At 42.6% G+C, this 19,874-nt stretch overlaps 1 long non-coding RNA gene across 1 annotated transcript in view; it reads left to right on the forward strand.

Moving 5' to 3' along the window:
- Positions 1 to 19,874, forward strand: part of LOC123612268 (uncharacterized) — an 86,709-nt gene that overhangs the window by 37,904 nt on the left and 28,931 nt on the right. The window contains exons 2-4 of the long non-coding RNA XR_012499975.1: positions 2,806 to 2,950; positions 5,876 to 5,954; positions 9,717 to 9,815. This is a non-coding gene — a long non-coding RNA (uncharacterized LOC123612268). The remainder of the gene's footprint in view (positions 1 to 2,805; positions 2,951 to 5,875; positions 5,955 to 9,716; positions 9,816 to 19,874) is intronic.

The following is a 19,874-nucleotide window of genomic DNA, read 5'->3' on the forward strand; positions in this document are numbered from 1 at the left end:
ACCAGAAAATAAAGAAGTGCTCAAAGAGTGATGGGGGACACGTCAAATTATGGCTTGAAGGGCTGTTAATTGACCAATTAATTTATTAATTAGTTGGGGGGAAAATTGTCCTCTTGGCAGAATAAAGACAAATATAGAAGAAATGATGGAATTAGAAAACTACCACTTGGCAAACATCATATTAAGAATTTTGGGGGAAGAACCATCAATGATGAAAACGCTAGTGGGTGAAAGTTTGGGGAGTAACAGATTATTAACACAGTCTCCAACAGCATCAAGTAATTGGGGAGTCACTATCATGTGCTTTCTGATTGATGCACTAAGAAAATGCAGCATTCCTTCTGTGGTTTTTTTCTGCTAAAGAATCAGAGTCTGAATCTAAACATGCGGAAACATCAGACAGATCCAAAGTAAGGGCCATTCTGTAAGGTAATTGGCCTGAGAATTGTACATGGAAAAGGATGAATTTTATTGTATGAAGGTTATACGTCAATACAGCTGATTTTAAAAATATAACTGACCTGCACTTCTCAAAACTATCCATGTCAGCAAAAACAAAGACTAGGAACTATTCCAGATTATAGGGGACTGAATAGACAAGACAAGTGAATGCAACTTGTGGGACAGAATTTCCTTTTGCTATAAAGAACATTATTGGGATAATGGTCAAAATCTGAATAAGATTTGCACGTAGACAATAATAATAACGTGTAAATGTTCATTTCCTGATTTTGATCACTATACTATGGTTATGTAAGAGAATTATCTTGTTTCTAGGAAATAGACTCTTTAGTATTTAGCAACAAAAGGGCATTATATTATGTCTGCAACTTAAGGATCAAACAGTAGGTAGACAGATTGGATGGATGGATGGTGTTACAATAAAACAAAATGAGACCAGGCTTGAAATCCCCCAAGCAGACAAAACCAGTTAAGCAAAACTTTTTCTAGGTTATTTCATGAACATAAAGAAACAACTTCACTTATTTCCTATAAATGCCTCTGATGATCCATAAACAAAAGTTAAGTCATCTTCCTAAAATGATATGATATTCACTTTTAACCAATCTCCCTCCCCCCACACCATCTGGAAAACCCCATGGAAATAAGTAACCATTGTAATGTTAAACAATGTTATCATTTTCATTTTGGGAACCATCCCATAATGAGCCCCTCAGCTTCTTACAGTCTTCGGGTTTGAAATCCCCCTGTTCATGAACACTTTTATTTCTGACTAAATAAAACATCCATATCAAAGGATGGATGGATAGATAGATAGGTAGGCAGACAGATAGACAGGCAAGGTACATGTAAAATGTCTCCTTGAATACATTTTCAGGCTGTCTACAAAGCTGAGGTCTCCAGTAGGCAAACTTTTATACAGATAATTGATGTGGGCCTTCATGAACCAACTCTGAAGGGATTCTGAACTGCAGGGGGCGCCAATTCCCACCAGGCAGCAGAGACAGTGAGCCGCCAACGCTCCACTTTCTCCTCCCTCAGCCTTGACAGGTCACCCTGGGCTCTGGGATATTCTGCATCTCCATGCAGGGGCTCGCTCCTGCCAGCCTCTTTCACAGTTTCTGTACCTCCAGTTTCCCCCACCCCTCCTCTAATGTCTTTTCTGAACTCAGTCCTAGTGGAGAGCACTCTGAGCCCCCAGCTGTGCGAAACTGGGCACCGAGGCAATACCACCAAACCCGTTTTCACTCATGACCTACATTGCCGTTGGTTCCATGGACTGTGCATTCTGCAAGTCGAAGGGGGAAATGTTACTATGACAACAGCTCCTGGAACTGCAGGGATGCAGAACACCTACTTTAAAAAGTTCACTTACGCATGTGGCAAATGGACTTCATTAGTTGTTTCTAAATCAACTATCCAAACCAAGTGGGTTGAACGAAGAATATTTTTAGAGGGCTCACTTAGATCGTAACACCAGAGCTAACCGTTGAGATATCAGAGAGTGAAGAGTGAATACTACAGTTTTTTATTTTATTTTATTTAAGACAATGTTTACAGATGAGCAGTGTGCTCTGTGGCTACTGTGATCTTGCCCATTTGAGAAGAAAACAGACATCTACAAGCAAGGGCTGATTCTCTCCTAAAATCTAGCCTTAGTTGGTTCCTATCATTTTCTCCTCTTGGCTGCTGGAGCTTCTAGCTTTTCCACCCCACCATCCAGCAAATGCCGTGTGTGTGTGTGTGTGTGTGTGTGTGTGTGTGTGTGCGTGTGCGTGTGTGCGTGTGTGTGCGTGTGCGTGCGTGCGCGTGCGTGTGTGTGCGTGCGCGTGCGTGTGCGTGGCGCGCGCGCGCGCGCGTGCGTGCGCGCATGTGTGTGACCTCAGGCAAGTTATTTCTTTTCTGAGGCTGGGAGACTTTCATCTAGTCCTTCATTCAAATGCTCACAAACATTTCTTGAACAATGACTATGTGCCTGAAGGAATAATACCCCCCTCAGGGGATTGCATCTCTTTAGACCACTCTAAGAAGTTAAAATCAATGTTGAAATCATGTAACAGTTTCCTCTGACTCCCACAGCTCCAGGCTGGGGTCCCCCCCATCACAGCCCCAGTTTGATGGACTTACATTGTTGACTGTGTGTCTATGTCACCCACTTTGAGAGGGCCCCTCAAGGGCAAGGATCTTCTTCCCACCCAGCCCTGTCTTCCCAGAACTCGGCACCCAATCTTCATAAGCCAGAACCTATCTAATTAAGATGTTGGAGCATCTGTCACTAAGTGGTTTTTCTTTTTCTCATGTTCCTCATGTAATCAATGACTTCAAATCATATCCACCTTTCAGTGGTGGCTCCAGGAACATGCTGTATGGAAGTGCTTTCAAGAAGCACCTGGTTGGAGGCTTGAGCAACCCGTGATGAGCCGTCCTCTTGCTGTAAGTGGCTGGCATCAGCATGGCTGCTCCAGGAACCTGAGGCTGCATCAACATGGTAAGCATTCTGTTTCTGCTTGGATTATTTGTATACAGGGTGACTTGGGCAGAGTGTGCATGAAGACTATGAAGCATCATGACTCTCACCCATCACCTTTAGAGCCCCTGGTCCTTAGCACTTTCCAACTGAGCATCTGTTTTCTGAGTCTGTGCACCCTAGAAAGTGACCTGTAACACCCCTTACTACCTCCCTCCAGAAAAACAACTTTCTTTCATTTCCTTTCTTCACTGAAAACCTGGTTTCAGGGGAGCTTCTACAGAGAAGAAGAAAGTCAACAAAAACAAGGCATCAACAATGGAAATGTTTATGCCAGTTATAAAATTCTGGTTTTTGAAGTGGAAAAAAAAAAAGTGAAGGGTTGCAAATGGCAAAATATCCTTCTTTCTTATGGGTGAGTTGTATTCCATTACTTATATATGCTGCATCTTCTTTATCCACTCATCTATTAATGCACACTTAGGATGCTTCCGTATCTTGGCAATTATAAATAATGTTGCTGTTAATAGCAGGGTGTATGTATCTTTTTGAATTAATTCTTATTTTGTGGTTGGCTTTATTCCTTTGATAACTATGTAAGTTTAAAAAGCTAAACCTCTAAACTTTCTTAGAAATGATGAACAGTACATATATGTAAATTTTAAAAATGTGCAGTTTATTGTATGTATGTATTTACACACAATGTATTATATACATGCAGTCAAATTGTAACAATTCTACCTAATAAAGCTGAAAAATGAAAAAAGAAAAAAAACGGCATCAAAACTCTGGGGACGTGAACCTGAAACCATGTCACCCTTTCTCAATTTCAGAGTCTCCCTCCTCGGAGGGGCTTGGATAGAAATGGGGAACATCACTCTGGTAATCCCTTCTGGACACAATTATGTTCTAGTTACTTCCTACTAGGACCTATTTGGTATTTCTCATCTTACTCTGATTGCATTCAAAACTTGATTAGAGTCTATTGATTCTGTCATAAAAAAAAAAAAATAAAGGCAGCCTGCGTTCCCCCCTGTAGTCTTTTGCTTGTGTTAATATAAAAAAATACCACCTGTGTCTCACAGGCTTAAACCTGCATTTCTTTGTTTTGCTCCACTCCTAGTCCTTGCCCTCCTCAGAGCTGACATCTCCCCTCAGTCTTGTGCACGGGCTTTAGTTTTTATTGCTGTTATTTGCTGGTCTCAGTTAGGGCTATTTGCTCTCCCGGCTACCAAAGGGGAAAGGAGAAATATTTCTCCAATTCTCAAATGATGTTGTTATTGACCAAACCGTTTTTCGGTGAATTTTTCTATACTTATTGTTCCCAAGTGTTATTTATTCCCATTATAAGCAATTTCCCTGATGATAAAGGAAAAGCTGTCTGTGACCTACGAGGGGGGTCAGCTCCCTTGAGGGGTCTCGTATCTGCTCTCTATTACGTGGCAAAATGCTCACACTTTTGAAGACTCAACTAAATGTTCCTACTTGTCTTTCTTGGCTCCTCCAAGGCAGTTGAAAGTAGATGAGAAAGAAAGCAAGCCAGACTGAGGACCCAAAATGGGTCCATGTATGATGATCATACAAAAATACAGTTATAAAGAGCTCATACTGGCCAGGGGCCAGGAGACCTCAGTTAACTCACTTTTCCCTAAATTTCAGTCACTGTATATCACATCATGATTTTTTTGCCACATCAGAGTATCACTGTTTACTTGTAATTTTCCTCAATATATACTTGCTTTTTTTGTACTTTCTCTACTGACATTTATTTTTAAAGGAATCTTACTGGGGTCTCTAGCCATTACTAGGAGGTAACTAGATAATTTTTAAGATGAATACAGTGCAAACAGAACAGTGGCACAGCCAGGACTCTGCTCCTGAGGTCAGCTCTCTCCTTGTCAACAAGGGAAGTTAGAGGATATCCCAGCACCAAACTGAGACTGGCTCCTTTAAAAACACCAGGAGGACTGAACAAGGATTGAAAAGGGAACGACTGTCTCATCATGTGATCTGTGCCCACAGAACCCCACCTAAATCATCTCCTGCACCATTTCAAATCCCTCCAAACACCAGTGGGCTTGTCCTCCAGAGTTCCTGGAATCTGTCTACTCCCCAGATTATGGAAGTGTGAGAGTTAGAACAGTCACGTGAGTGCAGCATTGCCCTTCACCTGCCTAACTCTGTCAGTAGGGTAAACTCATTCTATCCAAACTCCAGTTCCTTAGTCGGTCCTACGTTAGATTTCAGGAGAGGAATTCTGCCATCCAGCAGGAGTGTCATGAGTTTTCTAGGCTCTAGCCTCAAGACTAAGGCTTAAGACATGCACCCCCATGTTCATAGCGACTTTATTTACAATAGGCAAGATATGGAAGCAACCTATGTGTCCATCAACAGATAAATGGATAAAGAAGATGTAGTGTGTATGTGTGTATAATACACACACACACACACACACACACACACACACACACGAGAATACTACTCAGCCATAAAAAATAATGAAAAATTTGCCATTTGCAACAACGTGGATAGACTTGGAGGGCATTAGGCTAAGTGAAATAAGTTAGACAAAGACATACTATATGATATCACTTATATGTGTAACCTAAAAAATAAAAAAAAGAAGCAGACTCACAGGTATAGAGAACAAACTAGTGGCTACTAATGGGGAGACGGAAGGGTGGAGGAGCAACATAGGGGTGATGAATTAAGAGGTATAAATCATTAGATATAAAATAAGCTACAAGGATAGATTGTACAACAAGGGGAATATAGCCAGTATTTTATAACTATAAATGGAGTATAACCTTTAAAAATTGTGAATCATATTGTACACCTGTAACTTATATAATATTGTACATCAACTACACTTCAATTTAAAACGGCCATCAAAAAAAGAGACTACGGCTTAAGAACAAATATTTCTCCTCCTTTTCCACCTCCTAGATGGGGAGAACCTAACAAAGGTCCTAGTTAGCCATTCTCAGGAGGATGACAGTGGCTGGTGAAAGGAAAAGCCCGGAAGGTACGTCCAAAGATCGACAACGGATTTCCCAGGTTTAAGTTTTTATTTTAAAGTCTTTTTTCTTTCCGGTATTGTCTAATTGTTCTATAATAAGCTTGTATGATTGCTCCATGAAAAGTTGTTTGGTTTTGTTTTGATAAGAAAAGCAGTGACTGAGAGAACAGGTTTCAAGTGACAGGAGCCACAGTGCCGAAGGCCACTGGGCTGTGTCTCTTGGGGAAAATCCTTTATTTTCTTGCCCATGCACCAGGGTAAACATGCCCACCTCACAGACATGAGGGGGGGATTAAATGAGATCATGCAGAGCTCAGTGGTTTATACTGAACATGCGTATATTAGTATACTATGAATATAATTTTAGAAATGGTAGCTATTAATATTATTCATGGATATTTTCTTTTGCATGATAGCAGAAACATTCACACAATAGTGAAAAAGGAAGAAAAGTTTATCTCTAATTCCATCACCCCAGCCAATCCAGCTATTGTCATTTGCCCCCGGCCTCTTCTAGTCGTGACCCACATGATTTGTACATATTTATACTCATATTGTAAGTGCAATTTTGTATTCTGATTTCCTTCAGCTAACATATGATAAGCATTTTCTGCCACATATGAATCATTAAATGGTGATTTTAAAAGCCATACATAGTCAGGGACAATAAGATGCAGTGACCCTCTCTATAGCAAAAGCAGTCTCCTTCATATTTTCTAAATTAAAATCCCTCAAGATGACCGATGCTGGCCCTTGAAGTAACCAAGTTCAGTGTAATAAAACCAATGTCACAAGGAGGCAAGCAAATCAGGGCACTTTGGGTGATGAGGGAGCATTAACCTTTTATATGCTTTTGAAAGCCAATGGGTTTCAGTTTGCTAGAAGGTACAGTTGTACCTCAGAATACTATCTAAAGATGTCCTGCCCTTCTGATGTGAGTGCAGGATCTGACCTCCTGGACCAAGCCAAGAGTATTTGAAGCCTGAAGATAAAGGAAGGCCAAGCCTGCCATGTGGGCTGCAGCTCTTCCTCCCCCACTGGCAGAAGTGTAGGCAGGCGAAGGTGGGGAGGGACAGGGCCAGCCAGAGCACGGAGGTGAGAGGGCACAGCACTAGCTTAGGAACAAAGGAGAGCACATTTAGGCAAGAAAACCAGGTGTGGATCGGGAAATAGTGGGGAAATAGGTTGTCAAAATTGCTGGCCTGGAAAATGGAAAATGGGAGTTCCACTAAGGAGCTTTGAATGTAATCAGGTGGGTATTGGCGAGCCGCTGAGGGTTGTTGAATAAGGAAGCGGGCCAGCCAAGGTGCTGAGTGGGAAAGAGAAGAAAATAAAGTAGTGTGAGTAGACCAAAAAGAGAACAACTCCAACAGGGGTGCAGAGGAGGAGGGAATCCCAAGAGAGATGGCGGCTGATGGGCACTAAATGCCCTGTTCCAGGCTCTTTTCTGGGTACTCTGTGTATACTCACCAATTCAACCCTATAACCATCCTCTGATTTGGATACTGTTATTATAATTCCTGTTTTCTGGATGAAACTTATTAGGTGATCTGGGCAACTTGCCAAAGTCAAGAGTAGTAAGTGGCAGCCCCAGCACAGCAATCTAAGCAGATTGGTTCTGGAGAGAGTCCACCCAGTGAGTGGGGGAGGCACTCAGAGCAGAGGGGACAACACATGCAAAGCCAGAGATGAAAAACAATGCCCCCCCCCAAAAAAAAGAAAAAGAAAAACAATGTCCCACCTATGGAAGAAGATACAAGTTCCAAGATGCAGATGGTGAACAGGTGGGCTAGAGAAGAAATTCTTGAAATTTCTGTGACTGGCAGTGTGGAGACAGAGGCTGAGAAGCTCTGTGCCTCTGCTTGTCCCCTGACATAGTTGTCCCCAGAAACCTGCACAAGAACTTGTTTCACACACTGTATTGTTTACAAGCTGGTTAGGGTTGGAGGCTGAGGCTGCCTCCACTCTGGCTGGTCTCAGTCTTCATCCATCTAATACACATTTATTGTGTGCCTCTCAGTGAAGAGTCCTGGAGATGCAGAGATTAACAAACCTGGCGCAGTGCCTACAAAAACACATCCCTGTGGTGAACTTCCTTCCACTCAGCACGTAACTAGTTGGGACAGAGGATCTCTTGATATAGTACCTCAAGCCTCTTTGTTCTTTCTTGTGAACATGTCGTCCTGCAGAGCTGTGAGCTTGAAAAAGCTGCTTCCTGCTGGAGAGATCAGGCTTTACTCGCTCGTCACTGATATACAGCCCGCATAAGTGATTTCATCTTGATTTTAGCTGCGTACAAACCAGATGATCCGAGCCAATGTTTTCTTGTCAGATTCAGAATTCTTCAGCTCAGAGCATATCCAGGAAGCCAGCCTCTCCTTCCTCCAGGTCCCTGAGATAAAGGCCACTAAAGATGGTTCCCAACTTAAGCTCTAAAGATGAAGATGCTGGAACCCAGATTCCTTTATGTCCTGAGGATGCTTATTCTGGGAGAACTCAGAGGTTCTTTCAAGGGTGAACTCTAATGGGGCAAAGATCTGGAGGTCAATTGGTTTTCCCTGAATATGGACCATCCATGGGGGCACAGCTTGAGCTTGCTTTTTTCACTGTCCTCACTGCCCCATATTGGTAATATCCACTTGTCCATTCTCAGAACCACTGGATCAGTTACAATTTGTCTCAAGTCTCTGCAGGTAGCATTAATAGGACTGAAGTGAACTTGCACTGAGTTGGGGGTATGCTGAGAATTGCTGAGCGTCTGTATAAGCAGCAAATAGCCCAGATACAACTCTACACAAGGATGAGCAATTATCATGGGAATAGAGGGGCATTTAGGAAAGTATCAGGGGCAGGCAGCAGCAAGGATTTGCCTAACACAGGTTTACAAAAAGACCTACATCTCTACTCAAGGAAGATTGCTTCTTATGCAATTAAAATAAATCCTCCATCTGTCTAAAAATCACTTACATAAAGCGCCCCTTTCTCCCTCGCCTCCGCCAGTTCTTCATCTGTGGGCCAGGTCAGGTTTTTGGCCACCTACCCCAGGCCAACAGCTAATGTGTGCGTATCCATGCACGGCCCATAGCTAACTGCTAGGGAGAGCCCCTTAGTGGATAGCTTGCTCTAAACATACATAGGAGCAATCCTTATGTGGGGAGTATGCTTCCCCCACATCCATTAGCATAATAGTTCCATCTGCATCCCTGCTGCAAGCAGTTTGAAAGTAGATAAAGTCTGAAAATATTACATATGTATGTCTGTACACAAGCTCACCCAGAGCATGTCCCTGAGCAGAATGGATGAGAGGTGGCTTCCCTGGAAAGGGTTCAAATCTTCCATCCCTCTACCTACACAAAGACACACATGCTCATTTGTTCCTTTAAAAGATGAGGATACTGGGAGGGTTGTTTCCCAGGATGGACTTGCAGACTCCAGGATAACACTGGCGGCCTGTTTGCTGCCTACATCCCAGAGGCTCCAGAAGTCCCAGCTTTGCAGGGACGAGAAAACACATGTGTCTCAGAGAGCAGAGGAGCCCTCCCCAGCCTTCTAGGCTGACCTTGGGCTTGCACTGTCCCGCTCGCTCCTCCTCTGCACTCTTCGTCTGTGAGAAGGCGCAGTACAAGGACATAAGCGAGATGGTGAAGCCACAAATGGCCTGGGCTTGGGCATCAGGCAGAGATGAACTCAACTTGGGCTCTGTACTGACTAGCTTTGTGACACAGCTCACTTAATCTCCAAATCTCATTTTCCTCATCTGTACAATAGGGACAGCAGTGCCTGCCTGCCTGCCTGCCTACCAGGGATTGAATGAGATAATGCATATGCAGAAACCTGTATTCTGTGTGGAAGCACACCCCACAAATGGTAAGTCACAGCATTTGTGATGCTTGGTTGTCTTACCTGCTTAATTACCGCTTACTAGATCACCAGTTCTTTGAAGGTGGGATTAATAACTTACCGCTGTATTCCAGTGGATAAATGTAGTTCCAGGTACGCAGTAGGCATTCATTAAATACTTGCTGAATTTGTTGAATGCATAATTAGTATCTGTAGTAACAAGTAGCTTGTAATACTTGTGATGCTTAATTTTACGTTAACATGGCTGGGCCATGGTGCCCAGATACATGGTCAGACATTCTGGATGTTTCTGTGAGGGTGTTATTGGATGAGATTAACATAAACTGAGCCTACTCTCACTCTTAGTCTGCTGTTGCCCAGAGAGCATGCCCAGGCCAGCCTGCTGGAGGATGGATATGGGGCACAGAGCCAAGACGCCACATTAACCCCAGCCCAGGCCATCCTAGTTCAGCGGTCAGTTGTCAGCTAACCCCCAGATATGTGAATAAGCTCATTAAGATCAATAAGAGCTGCCTGGCCTATCACCCCTGAAGATGAACAGTAAGTGCTTTGAAAGCTATGGAGCTTGGGGTGGGGGTGTTCCATTGAATTACACAGAACTGATACACGGAACTCACAAGTCACTTGCCCAAGCCTGGCTACCTCCACAGCCTGTGCTCCACCCACTGCATCACACGGCAGTGGATGTCACCTGAAGGCAGGTATCCCACGTGGGAGAAAACTTTTAAACAGTGGAGATTCCTTTGCCACGGTAGGACGGCATGCCTACCAGCCGCCAGGCTGCCCAATAGGCAAGCTAAGCGCAGGTGCCAGGCATAGCCTAGAAAAGCAGGGCAGCTACACAGAAATGAAAAACTTTTTTTTAAGAACTTGATATTTCAAAAAATAAGCATCGAAGTAGTCATCCTAACTTTTTCAGAATTCCTTATGCTATTTTACTGTTTAGAGTTTTTTTTTTTAAAATGAGAATTATATTTTGGAAGGGGGTGTGGGTTTTGAGCCCTAAAGTGTAGGTGGGCCCCCTCCTCTCTAGGGATGTGGGGACCTAGGGCTGCATGGAGCTGGAGCAGCACTGCAGGGCCTGCAAGAAGTAGCATATGAAGCAGCTTGGGGGGCGGGGCGTGGGGGACACCCAAGTAACGGAGCTGGGCTTCTGCAATCTGTTTCCCACTGCTTGTGCCTGTGAATCATCTATATCCACACTCCCTCACAACCCGCATGTTACATAAATAATATACAAAATGAGCAAAATCCAGCCACCACCACGGACAAGCTTGACCTTGGATAGTCATGGAGGAGTGAGGAGAAACGGCTGCTTTAGAGAGTTGTGTGGGCTCCCTCCAGAAGAGCGAGTTTTGTTTGGCTTCTCTGTGTCACTAATAGCTTTTAGAAAGTCAGTCACCTTCAAGGCTCAGGACCTTAGGAAACGGTCTTCAATGTCAATTTCTCACCCAGTAAAATCCCTGAAAACGAAAATAAAAGTGGGCTTGCATTCCAAGAAGAAAAAGGAACACAGAGCAATCCGAGAAGATTTGGAATGCTTGTGAAATCCAACTTGGGGGAAGGGTGAGTGTAGGAGGGGAATAGTCAGTCACTAATGAAATGAGCAAAAATATGAGTGCCCAACTCACATGTGAAATCTAGGGACAGAAATCTTTGTTTTCTCTCTGAATATTCAAAGGTTATGCAAAATTGTTACTGCCAGGTAGGGCCTCAAGAAAGTTTCCCTGGACTCTAACTTGCTCTCAGAGGAGATCAGCTGAGAAGATGATCAGGAGAAATCAGCAATGCCCAGGTTAGTTAGCAGGGGGCAAAGGAGGATGAAGAGGGAGGAAAAGGAGGGAGGAGGAGGAGAGAAATTTTTACTGAGCACTTACTTTGTGCCAAGCATTATATTATTCAGTCTCCCCCACAACCTTACAATGTTGTTATTATTATTCCCATTTTATAGGTGAGAAAATTCAGAGAGCTTAGGTAACTTAGCCAAGACCATTGAACCGGTATGTGTCAGACCAGGGTTTAGAATACAGGCTCTTTGATTTAAATCTCATTGGGTAAGTCAGGGGTCTATATAGTTCAATTGCCTTGATGCATATTTAAATGTTTCCCATTTGGAAAAATGCATCTATAACTGAAAAGCACTTTATTCTGTATCAACACAGAAACTGGTTTATTCTCAAAACACAACATTTATTTTTGAAATAAATGTTACTGAAGAATCTTCCTTAGCATGCCTTAAATGAATACCATATGAACTTATTTTGGTAGAGGAGGCCTCCTTCTCCATTTTGGAAATGCTGTTAACTTATATGGTCCTTCCCTCGTCACTCATCCACTGACTCAAGAAACATTTATTGAGCACCTGCTAAGTACCAGATACCCTGCTTATTCCTAGGACTTAGCAGATAAGGTTACTGCCCTGAAGGAGCTCAGAGTCTGTACCTGAGGTTGTTCAAAATGAGGCCTCCAGAACTCACAGGTGTTAGTATCAGAAACAGAGGCACAGCACAAGAAGAGAACAAGTAGATTCTCTTCATCTGGCATCTTAATAACTGAATGTAGCTGCCACTAAGTAACTAAGTATTATCAGACCTCTGACCAAGTCATTCATATTAAAAAAAAAAAAGAAGAAGAAAAAAAGCATTGTGCTCACAAATCACTGCTTCCTCATTTGATTCTACCAGTATAGCACACTCCTAAAATAAAACAAAAAGAGTCAAACATTTTAGCTTCCCAAAACTGGACCAAAGCCAGTACCCTGGGCGTCTGCTGTAGAATAACCAAGACCCTTTCTGTAAACCTATAAATAAATTTCAGCAGATGCTTGGACTCAAAGAGTCCAAGTGAAAAAACCAACCCTCTGGTCCTCAGAAACATGCGTACTGCCTCCTTTCCTGACCCCACTCCAGCTTTAGAAAGCTGTGTTTTGGGAAGCTATTAATGCAGAAAACAGTATTTCCAAAATGATGAGTTACCCCAGAAAACCCTACCAAAATAGGTAGCTCCAAAAAGAAGTGAGTGAGCTCTGCATCCTAGTTCTAAGAGGTCTCTTCTACCCTGAGGTTCCAGGGGAAGTTCGGAGAGAGAGCCTCTGGACAGGCCTCTTTCAGGCCAGTGATGAGCTCCCTGCTGAGCTACTCCATCCCCATCACTGACCACTCAGAATGCCAAGTCTCCCAACTGTGAAAGCCAACCTCATTCCATCGCAGGATTAGAATGGACATCAAGTCATCAGTTTCCAACTCTGGTTTTGTACCTTCACAAGGGGGAACCCATGTCTAAAGGATGGCACATAATTTTCAAAACAAATTAACTTTAATTTGAAAAGGTAAGGAGCCAGCAACCCTTTTAGGAGTAGGAATATAAAGAGACCTGATAATGAGAGTAGTAAATAATAATAAGAAGAAGAATACACTGTGTAAGCTTCTTAAGAACAGAGACTTTTTCCATCCTGTTCACTGTTGAATCCACAATGCCTGAATATTCAGGTGCATAATATATGTCTCCTGAATGAATGGATGGGTGATACTCATAGGTGGGTTTACCACATCCCAGACTCTGTGTTAATCCTTCATCTTCATTATCTCATTTAAACTCCTTGACCTAATGCCCAGGAACCTATATGATCCCCAGTCTGAGAAAGTTGAGATTCAGAACACGCCCTTTACTTCTTCAGGGTCATCTAGCGGTAGGGCAGATTCAGGTTTTGTGGAGCCTGAAACTTAAACAATTTGAGGATTCCTGCTTTAAGGAAAAGAATATGAAACTCCAAATATAAACTTAGGTATGTGAGTGAATGTTTATTTAGAAAAAGGAAAGAAAATGCTGCAAATTACAAATATAATTATGTGTTACAAATATCATAAAGTCTGGAAAAATAACGGTAATTTATATCATCTGCCTGACATACCTCTATTATATTTTTTTACATTTGTTTGCTGCATTTTTTTCTATAAAGAAAATAGAAAAATAATTTATCTGTCCTTATTGTGGTTGATCAAAATTGTTAGTTGAGAAAATATCTTTCAGCTTCACAACTCAATATGGATGATAGGTAAGTCCTTAAGGTTGTCGAATTTGGGGGAAAGCCCTATCAAGTATCTTTCATATCTGAGCCTTCAGACTTCAGGGCATTTCAAGTTTTCTTGTCAACGATTAATCTTGAATCAACATCACTGAGTAGACAACATTCATTAACCTGTTTGCTGTCAACAGACATCTTCACTATAGTGACTTACGAATTTCATGTTATCTTTGTTCTTTGTCAAATCAGCATGTAATTTAAATCTTTTCCCAGTGTGCTCATATGATTCACTGCCCTTTGTTAACTGGATTATCAAAGCTCTAAGTGCTTCTTCATTTCTTCTGGTCAATATTTATTTCTTACTAAATGAATAATTTTTTTCTTTCTGTTAATTGACTCTGATATGATCTGAGAACATTTTGTTATAATTTGTTTCTCAGTGTCTATTGATTTTATTGCTTATCTTGGTCAGTTCTATTTCATGTTTTTAACTGTAGATGAATTTTATTTCAATTCTTTAGTGAGTTTAAAGATGGCCACAAAAAAAGTACCATTTACCTATATTCAAATCTGGAGTCTGTAATTTCTCACTTGTTTTATTGACACATTCCAGAGAGACTCCCCAAATTTCAGTTAAAATGGCAGAGTCTCCACTCAAGCTCCCCTTATTCAGATCCCCGTGGTGCCCTTCCATTCCAGTGCCACCCCACACAAGGTAGGCGGAGACCAAGAGGAAATCAGAGTGGAAAGAGACAGTGGTCTTCTCTAATTGACTGTGCTGGCCACATGGCTAGGGCCCCCCTAGGAAGGAAGCAAATCAAATTTAATTGTCACCAGCTTCATGGTAAACTGGCTTCTGCACATTACATGACGGAGCCCAAATCCAAAGTTGTTCTGGCTCCACAACCTGAGCACCTAACCTCTGCTCTACACGATGACTACCTAAGAAGTTAACAAAACAGAGTCTGCAGCACCAATTAAGAATTAAGAATGCCTTCTCTAGCAATGGTCTTCCATGAAGTAAGTGCGAAAGGAATATACAAGTTTATTTCTGTAAGGTCACATATACAGTAAAATTTCCAGAGAATCCATGAGTTCCAAAAGGCTAAGCTGAAAACCATGTAGAGACTTCTCAGACAAATTCAGTTTCATCAAACATCAGAAAATAAATACAGAAAAGAAGTAGGAACCATGTCTGCAACAGTGCTCTCATTTGGAGACGTTCAGTTGGGAGGGTTGGTTAACCAGGGCCTCAGCCAGACCTCCCTTCTCCCAGGTGACTCCTGCCTCTAAGCACCAGCAGGCTCCTGACACCAGATTTCATCCCTTGAGAGCTGCAATCCCAACACTCTGGGAACATCAACCTTCTACTCAGTGCTGGTTCTGGGAACACATTCCCCTCCCACAAGGGCACAGTGGGCTCCCCACTTTTTCCAAGGGTTTGTGTGTAGCTGTGTGTGTCTTTAAATTTTACATATGCCCTGGAAACCATAAACAAATACAAGTAACTAAAAAAAAAAAAAAAACTGGCTTACAGCTGAAATACCCATCTTTTCCTCTTACAAATTATTAGAGATATAAATTGAGCTCGTATTCTCCATCTCAGAGTCACCAAAACATGCATTCTATGTGAAAATTTTTCATTATAATATGTCTTATAACTCAAAATTTTAAATCATGTTCTTAAAATAAGAACTCCACCTACTCATGCCACTGGGGAATTCACTGTTGATAAAGCATATACAAGTATATGTCTACTCTCAATAAATTTACCGTCAGACAAGGGAGTGAAGACATGGACACAGATACTGATAACACCATGTAGAAAATGAGGAATGGCCAGAGTGGACCGCACACAGAGCTACAGGGGTTCAGAAGGAACACTTCCAAAGAGGAAATACCAGAGGCATTTAAAGGGATATCAATCATCTAAATCAGAATTGTATTTAAAAACAAAACAAAACTAATGTGGTTCAGGGAACTTGAAAATATCTTGGAAAACAGAAACGAGAAGGAAAGATGACAAAGCACCCTCCTTTTTTCCCCTTCTGTGGGTGATTTTTACACAAAAGTCGATATTGTATTTATTCCGTGTAATTGTGCTTCACTAATCGGAGATCCTGTTCTATCATCCTCTCGATTATCTTGTTTTCCTGCCTCATTTGCTTTCTGCTTCCAAACTCTGGCAGTTTTATCCTACAACATTATCACAAAGTAAAATTTAACTGAATTTGCGATTTGAAATCATTGATTTTTCTAAGTTTAAACAAACAGAAGCAACTGCCAGATACTTCATACGGAAAATCTTCTGAAAGACAGTAATAGATTGTTTCATGGAATTCCATTCTGGAAGGAGAAATGCTAAAGAGTGAGAAATGTGAAATTTTAAAATAAATGGGAAAAATGATCAGTGAGCAGAGGGGTATGGAGAAATGAATTCTCCTATAGCAGAGGAAATTTGAGATGACTCTCTTTGACTGTGAGTGGACAGAAAACCTTTCCATGAGACACTTTGCAAAATTGTTCACATGTCCTGCAACCACGCTTGGTAGTAACTTGTTCTTAAGTGCATCGAATGGGGAGCCTATAAGAAGATGAGGGAGCAAAAGATGCTATTTTGAAGAGCCAAAATAAAAGCTTAATTCTGATGGATTGAGGGCTCCCTACCTTGGCAGGGCTGGGTTTGGCATCACGGTCTACCATGGTAGAAGCACCAGCACGGAGTCAGTGCAATGGGAAAGAAGAATCAGGTGAAACAGCGAGTGTAGTAAGGAGAGAGGAAGAACAGTGAGAAGGAGGGAGCAGCCACGGGGAGCAAGTGGAACACTTTAATGACAACTGGAAGAGAATTCTAGAGCAGGTGTTGGATTCCAAAAAGGACAGTGGATGGGGACTAAAAACCAAAGGCTGTTATCACTGCCAAGTAACCCCATGGTTACTCTTCTTCCTGAGGAAGGAAGAGAATTCAGAGTAGTCTAAGCTTGCCCAGGTACTGTGCCAGTCATATTAACAGCCCAAATTCACTGGGTCTCGTCCCACACAAAGTCCTATCTAGTAACTTCAGAGAGAACCTGGGATGTCTTGCTTGAGTCACAAACATCCTTGGTGCCCTAGTTGATGTAACTCTTTTCAAAGCCAACGGAGGGCTGGCTCCTCCCTACTACTGCTGCTGGCCGCCCTCCATGGGAATACTGATAAATGGAGACAGTCTCAGAGCCGTACCCCTCTGGGTGCCAAGGCCAAGCCAGGTTCCCCAGAGTTTTCACTACATCAGAGCAGCTCTCTGAGGTGCTCCTCTGTCCCACTCTGTGCTGTCCTGAGTCTCCTAGGTTCTGCAGTGGTACTGCTTGTGCTGCCAGAAGACACCATCCTAATGAAAGCTGCTGCTCGGCTTGTGCCTGCAGCCCTCTCCAAAGGGCTCAGATGAGGTCCGGGGGCCCAGCAGGAGACCTCAGGCCTGAAACATACCACACGCTCTTCTGTCTGCCCTGTTCCCGTCTCTTCCCAGGTATCCAGCTTCCTCTCTGAGCAAGTCTCTCTTGCCCGTATAAATTCATTCCTGCAGAGAGGCACAAGCTGGCCACCTGCCCCACTGACTCAGCGGACACATCCTGAGCCATCAGAATTCCAACCACAGGCCCAGCCTGGGACTCCTGCTCCTCAGTGAACACCCAGAGGTTCAAGGGGAGAGTGGTTCCAAAGGCCCCTCTGTGCAACACAGAGAGTGAACGTGAATTCCAGACTGTTTCCAAGAGCTTTTTACTCTTTATGTCTCCAGGTAGGGGCTAGGGATGCAGGGGTGGGGTGGAGGTGAGCTAGTGGTGTTACAGTCAAGAGGAATTGTACCGACTCAACTGCTTAAGCATTCCGAAAGAATGAAGGCGCCAGAGCATATTTTGCTAGTACCAGAGTAATTTTTTTTTCAGTTCTAAATTTACTAATAAATGTGTGAGTCAAATCATTTTTCCCAGCATGCACCACAACCCACCCACTTATCACACAAATGTGCATTATATGGACTTCCTGGAGAGTAAACAAAAGCTCCAGATCAGTGAATTACAGAGATGGAATTATTTAAGGTATTTTGCTTGTAAACTCATGGAACCTGCCAGGCCCAGATGGAAAATTGGTAATTGATGTTTATGAACAGTGTTCCCCACAGCTGGGGGAATCTGGCTGGCACATGGTGGTTCACCCACTCCCAGCAGGTCTCACTTCCAAGCTCCCTCCACATGCATCTCGGCAGTAAGGGCCCCAAGAATGAACTTCCTAAGTTCTCAGACTGGTGATCATCCCATTTTCTGGAAGCCGATGTGGACTTTGGGGCCTGAGCAGCTCACCATGCATCCCCGTTCCGCTCCACATCACCCAGATTCTGTTGACGCTTCAAAATCTGAATTCACAGGAACACCCTGCACCGGATTCTTTGGAGTTCTCAGAGATCTGGGATGGAGAGCCAGTTCTGCTGCCAAGACCTCAGAAATAGCACAGAATGAAATCTGCCAGCATATGGCTTTAAAAAGTCGGCTCACCTTTCTCAAGAGAAATTAGCACATAGCAAATGAAAATCACTAATGTTCCTATTCATCTGGCATATTATTCCCCTTGGATATGAAGTGGCTCTTCTCCAGGCTGCAACTAATGATGTCTTGACCTCTGATGCTCAAACTTGTGAGCGATTCATCATGTCCAGTCACCAGCACTGAAGGACTCAGGGAGGACAAGAGGCCTGGAGCTGCTGTCTCGGTTTCAGCTCAGCCACTGACTGCGCATTTTACACAAGTCTGTTCTTTCTCTGGGGCTCAGTTTCTCCAGGTCCAACCAGAGCATAAACAAGAACCCCTGGCCCTCCGTTCCCCAAGGATATTAAGATCCTGTTCCGTCTAAGAGATCTGAAAAATCTGAATTCTCAGAAGTCAAGAGAAGGAATCAGATGTGGGATTGACTGCTGGCTCAATGACTTGCTAGCTTTGCAGCACTGGTAACATCTATTAGCCAATTTCCCCGACCCCACCCTCACCTACCATTAACTGGAGTTGATTTGGGGGTGGAGAGAAGGGAAGGTATTCTGAGAATGGCTTCAGAGGTTCTGTTTTATTTCAGCAACCCTAGTATTTGAAAATAGGAACCACCAAACAGAAAACATAGGAGATGATTATTTGCCTTGTAAATGAATTCTATCAAGCACGGATACACTTAAATTCTTCTGTTTCTTGGCAGATTGGGGAAACGTCTGTTAGTGGTCTCCATCACCCTGAACTAGTTATGATGCTAGATGCTTTCACTTGAATCACCTCCTCTAAGTCTTTTAATGCCCTGATACACTGAGACCCATCCAGGTCACAGGACCTGCTTAAAGTTCCATAAGTAATAAATGTTGGTAGGATTTCAACTCAGGTTGTTTGCCTTCAAGGCTCACATTCTTCCCACAGTTCCATACTGCTTCTCAGGCACAGGGAGGCTCCATTTGAATTAATAAATAGTTAGGTGTCCTGTTTGTGAAATATTTCCCGAAGAAGAGGCATAACGTCAGTGAAAGGGAAAATAGGATCCTAGTGAGACAAATATGTCCTTTACATCTCAGTCCTTAGAAACCTAACCATTGCAGGTGAGACTCACCTAGACTGCTTTATTGGTTATTGGGGTTTTTTTTTGTATATATATATTTTTTATTGAAGTATAGTCAGTTTACAATGTTGTGTCAATTTCTGGTGCACAGCACACTGCTTCAGTCATACATGAACATACATATATTTGTTTCCATATTCTTTTTCACCATAAGTTACTACAAGATATTGATATAGTTCCCTGCACTATACAGCATGAACTTGTTTATCTAAAGACTACTTTATTGTTGAAATACAGACTTTTTCCCTCAGGTAATCGGCACAAGGCTCTGTGCTGGGAGAAAAGGGACGAGGTTACTTCTTCCCTGACTGCCTATTTTACCATGGCAGGCTCTCAGCACGTAGGCTTTAATACCAAATCCAAATCAGAACTTTTTAATTTTCCCTGAGAAAATAAAAAATATTTTATTTCTA

Source organism: Camelus bactrianus, chromosome 17 (genome assembly GCF_048773025.1).
Source record: "Camelus bactrianus isolate YW-2024 breed Bactrian camel chromosome 17, ASM4877302v1, whole genome shotgun sequence".
Taxonomy (NCBI): Eukaryota; Metazoa; Chordata; class Mammalia; order Artiodactyla; family Camelidae; genus Camelus; species Camelus bactrianus.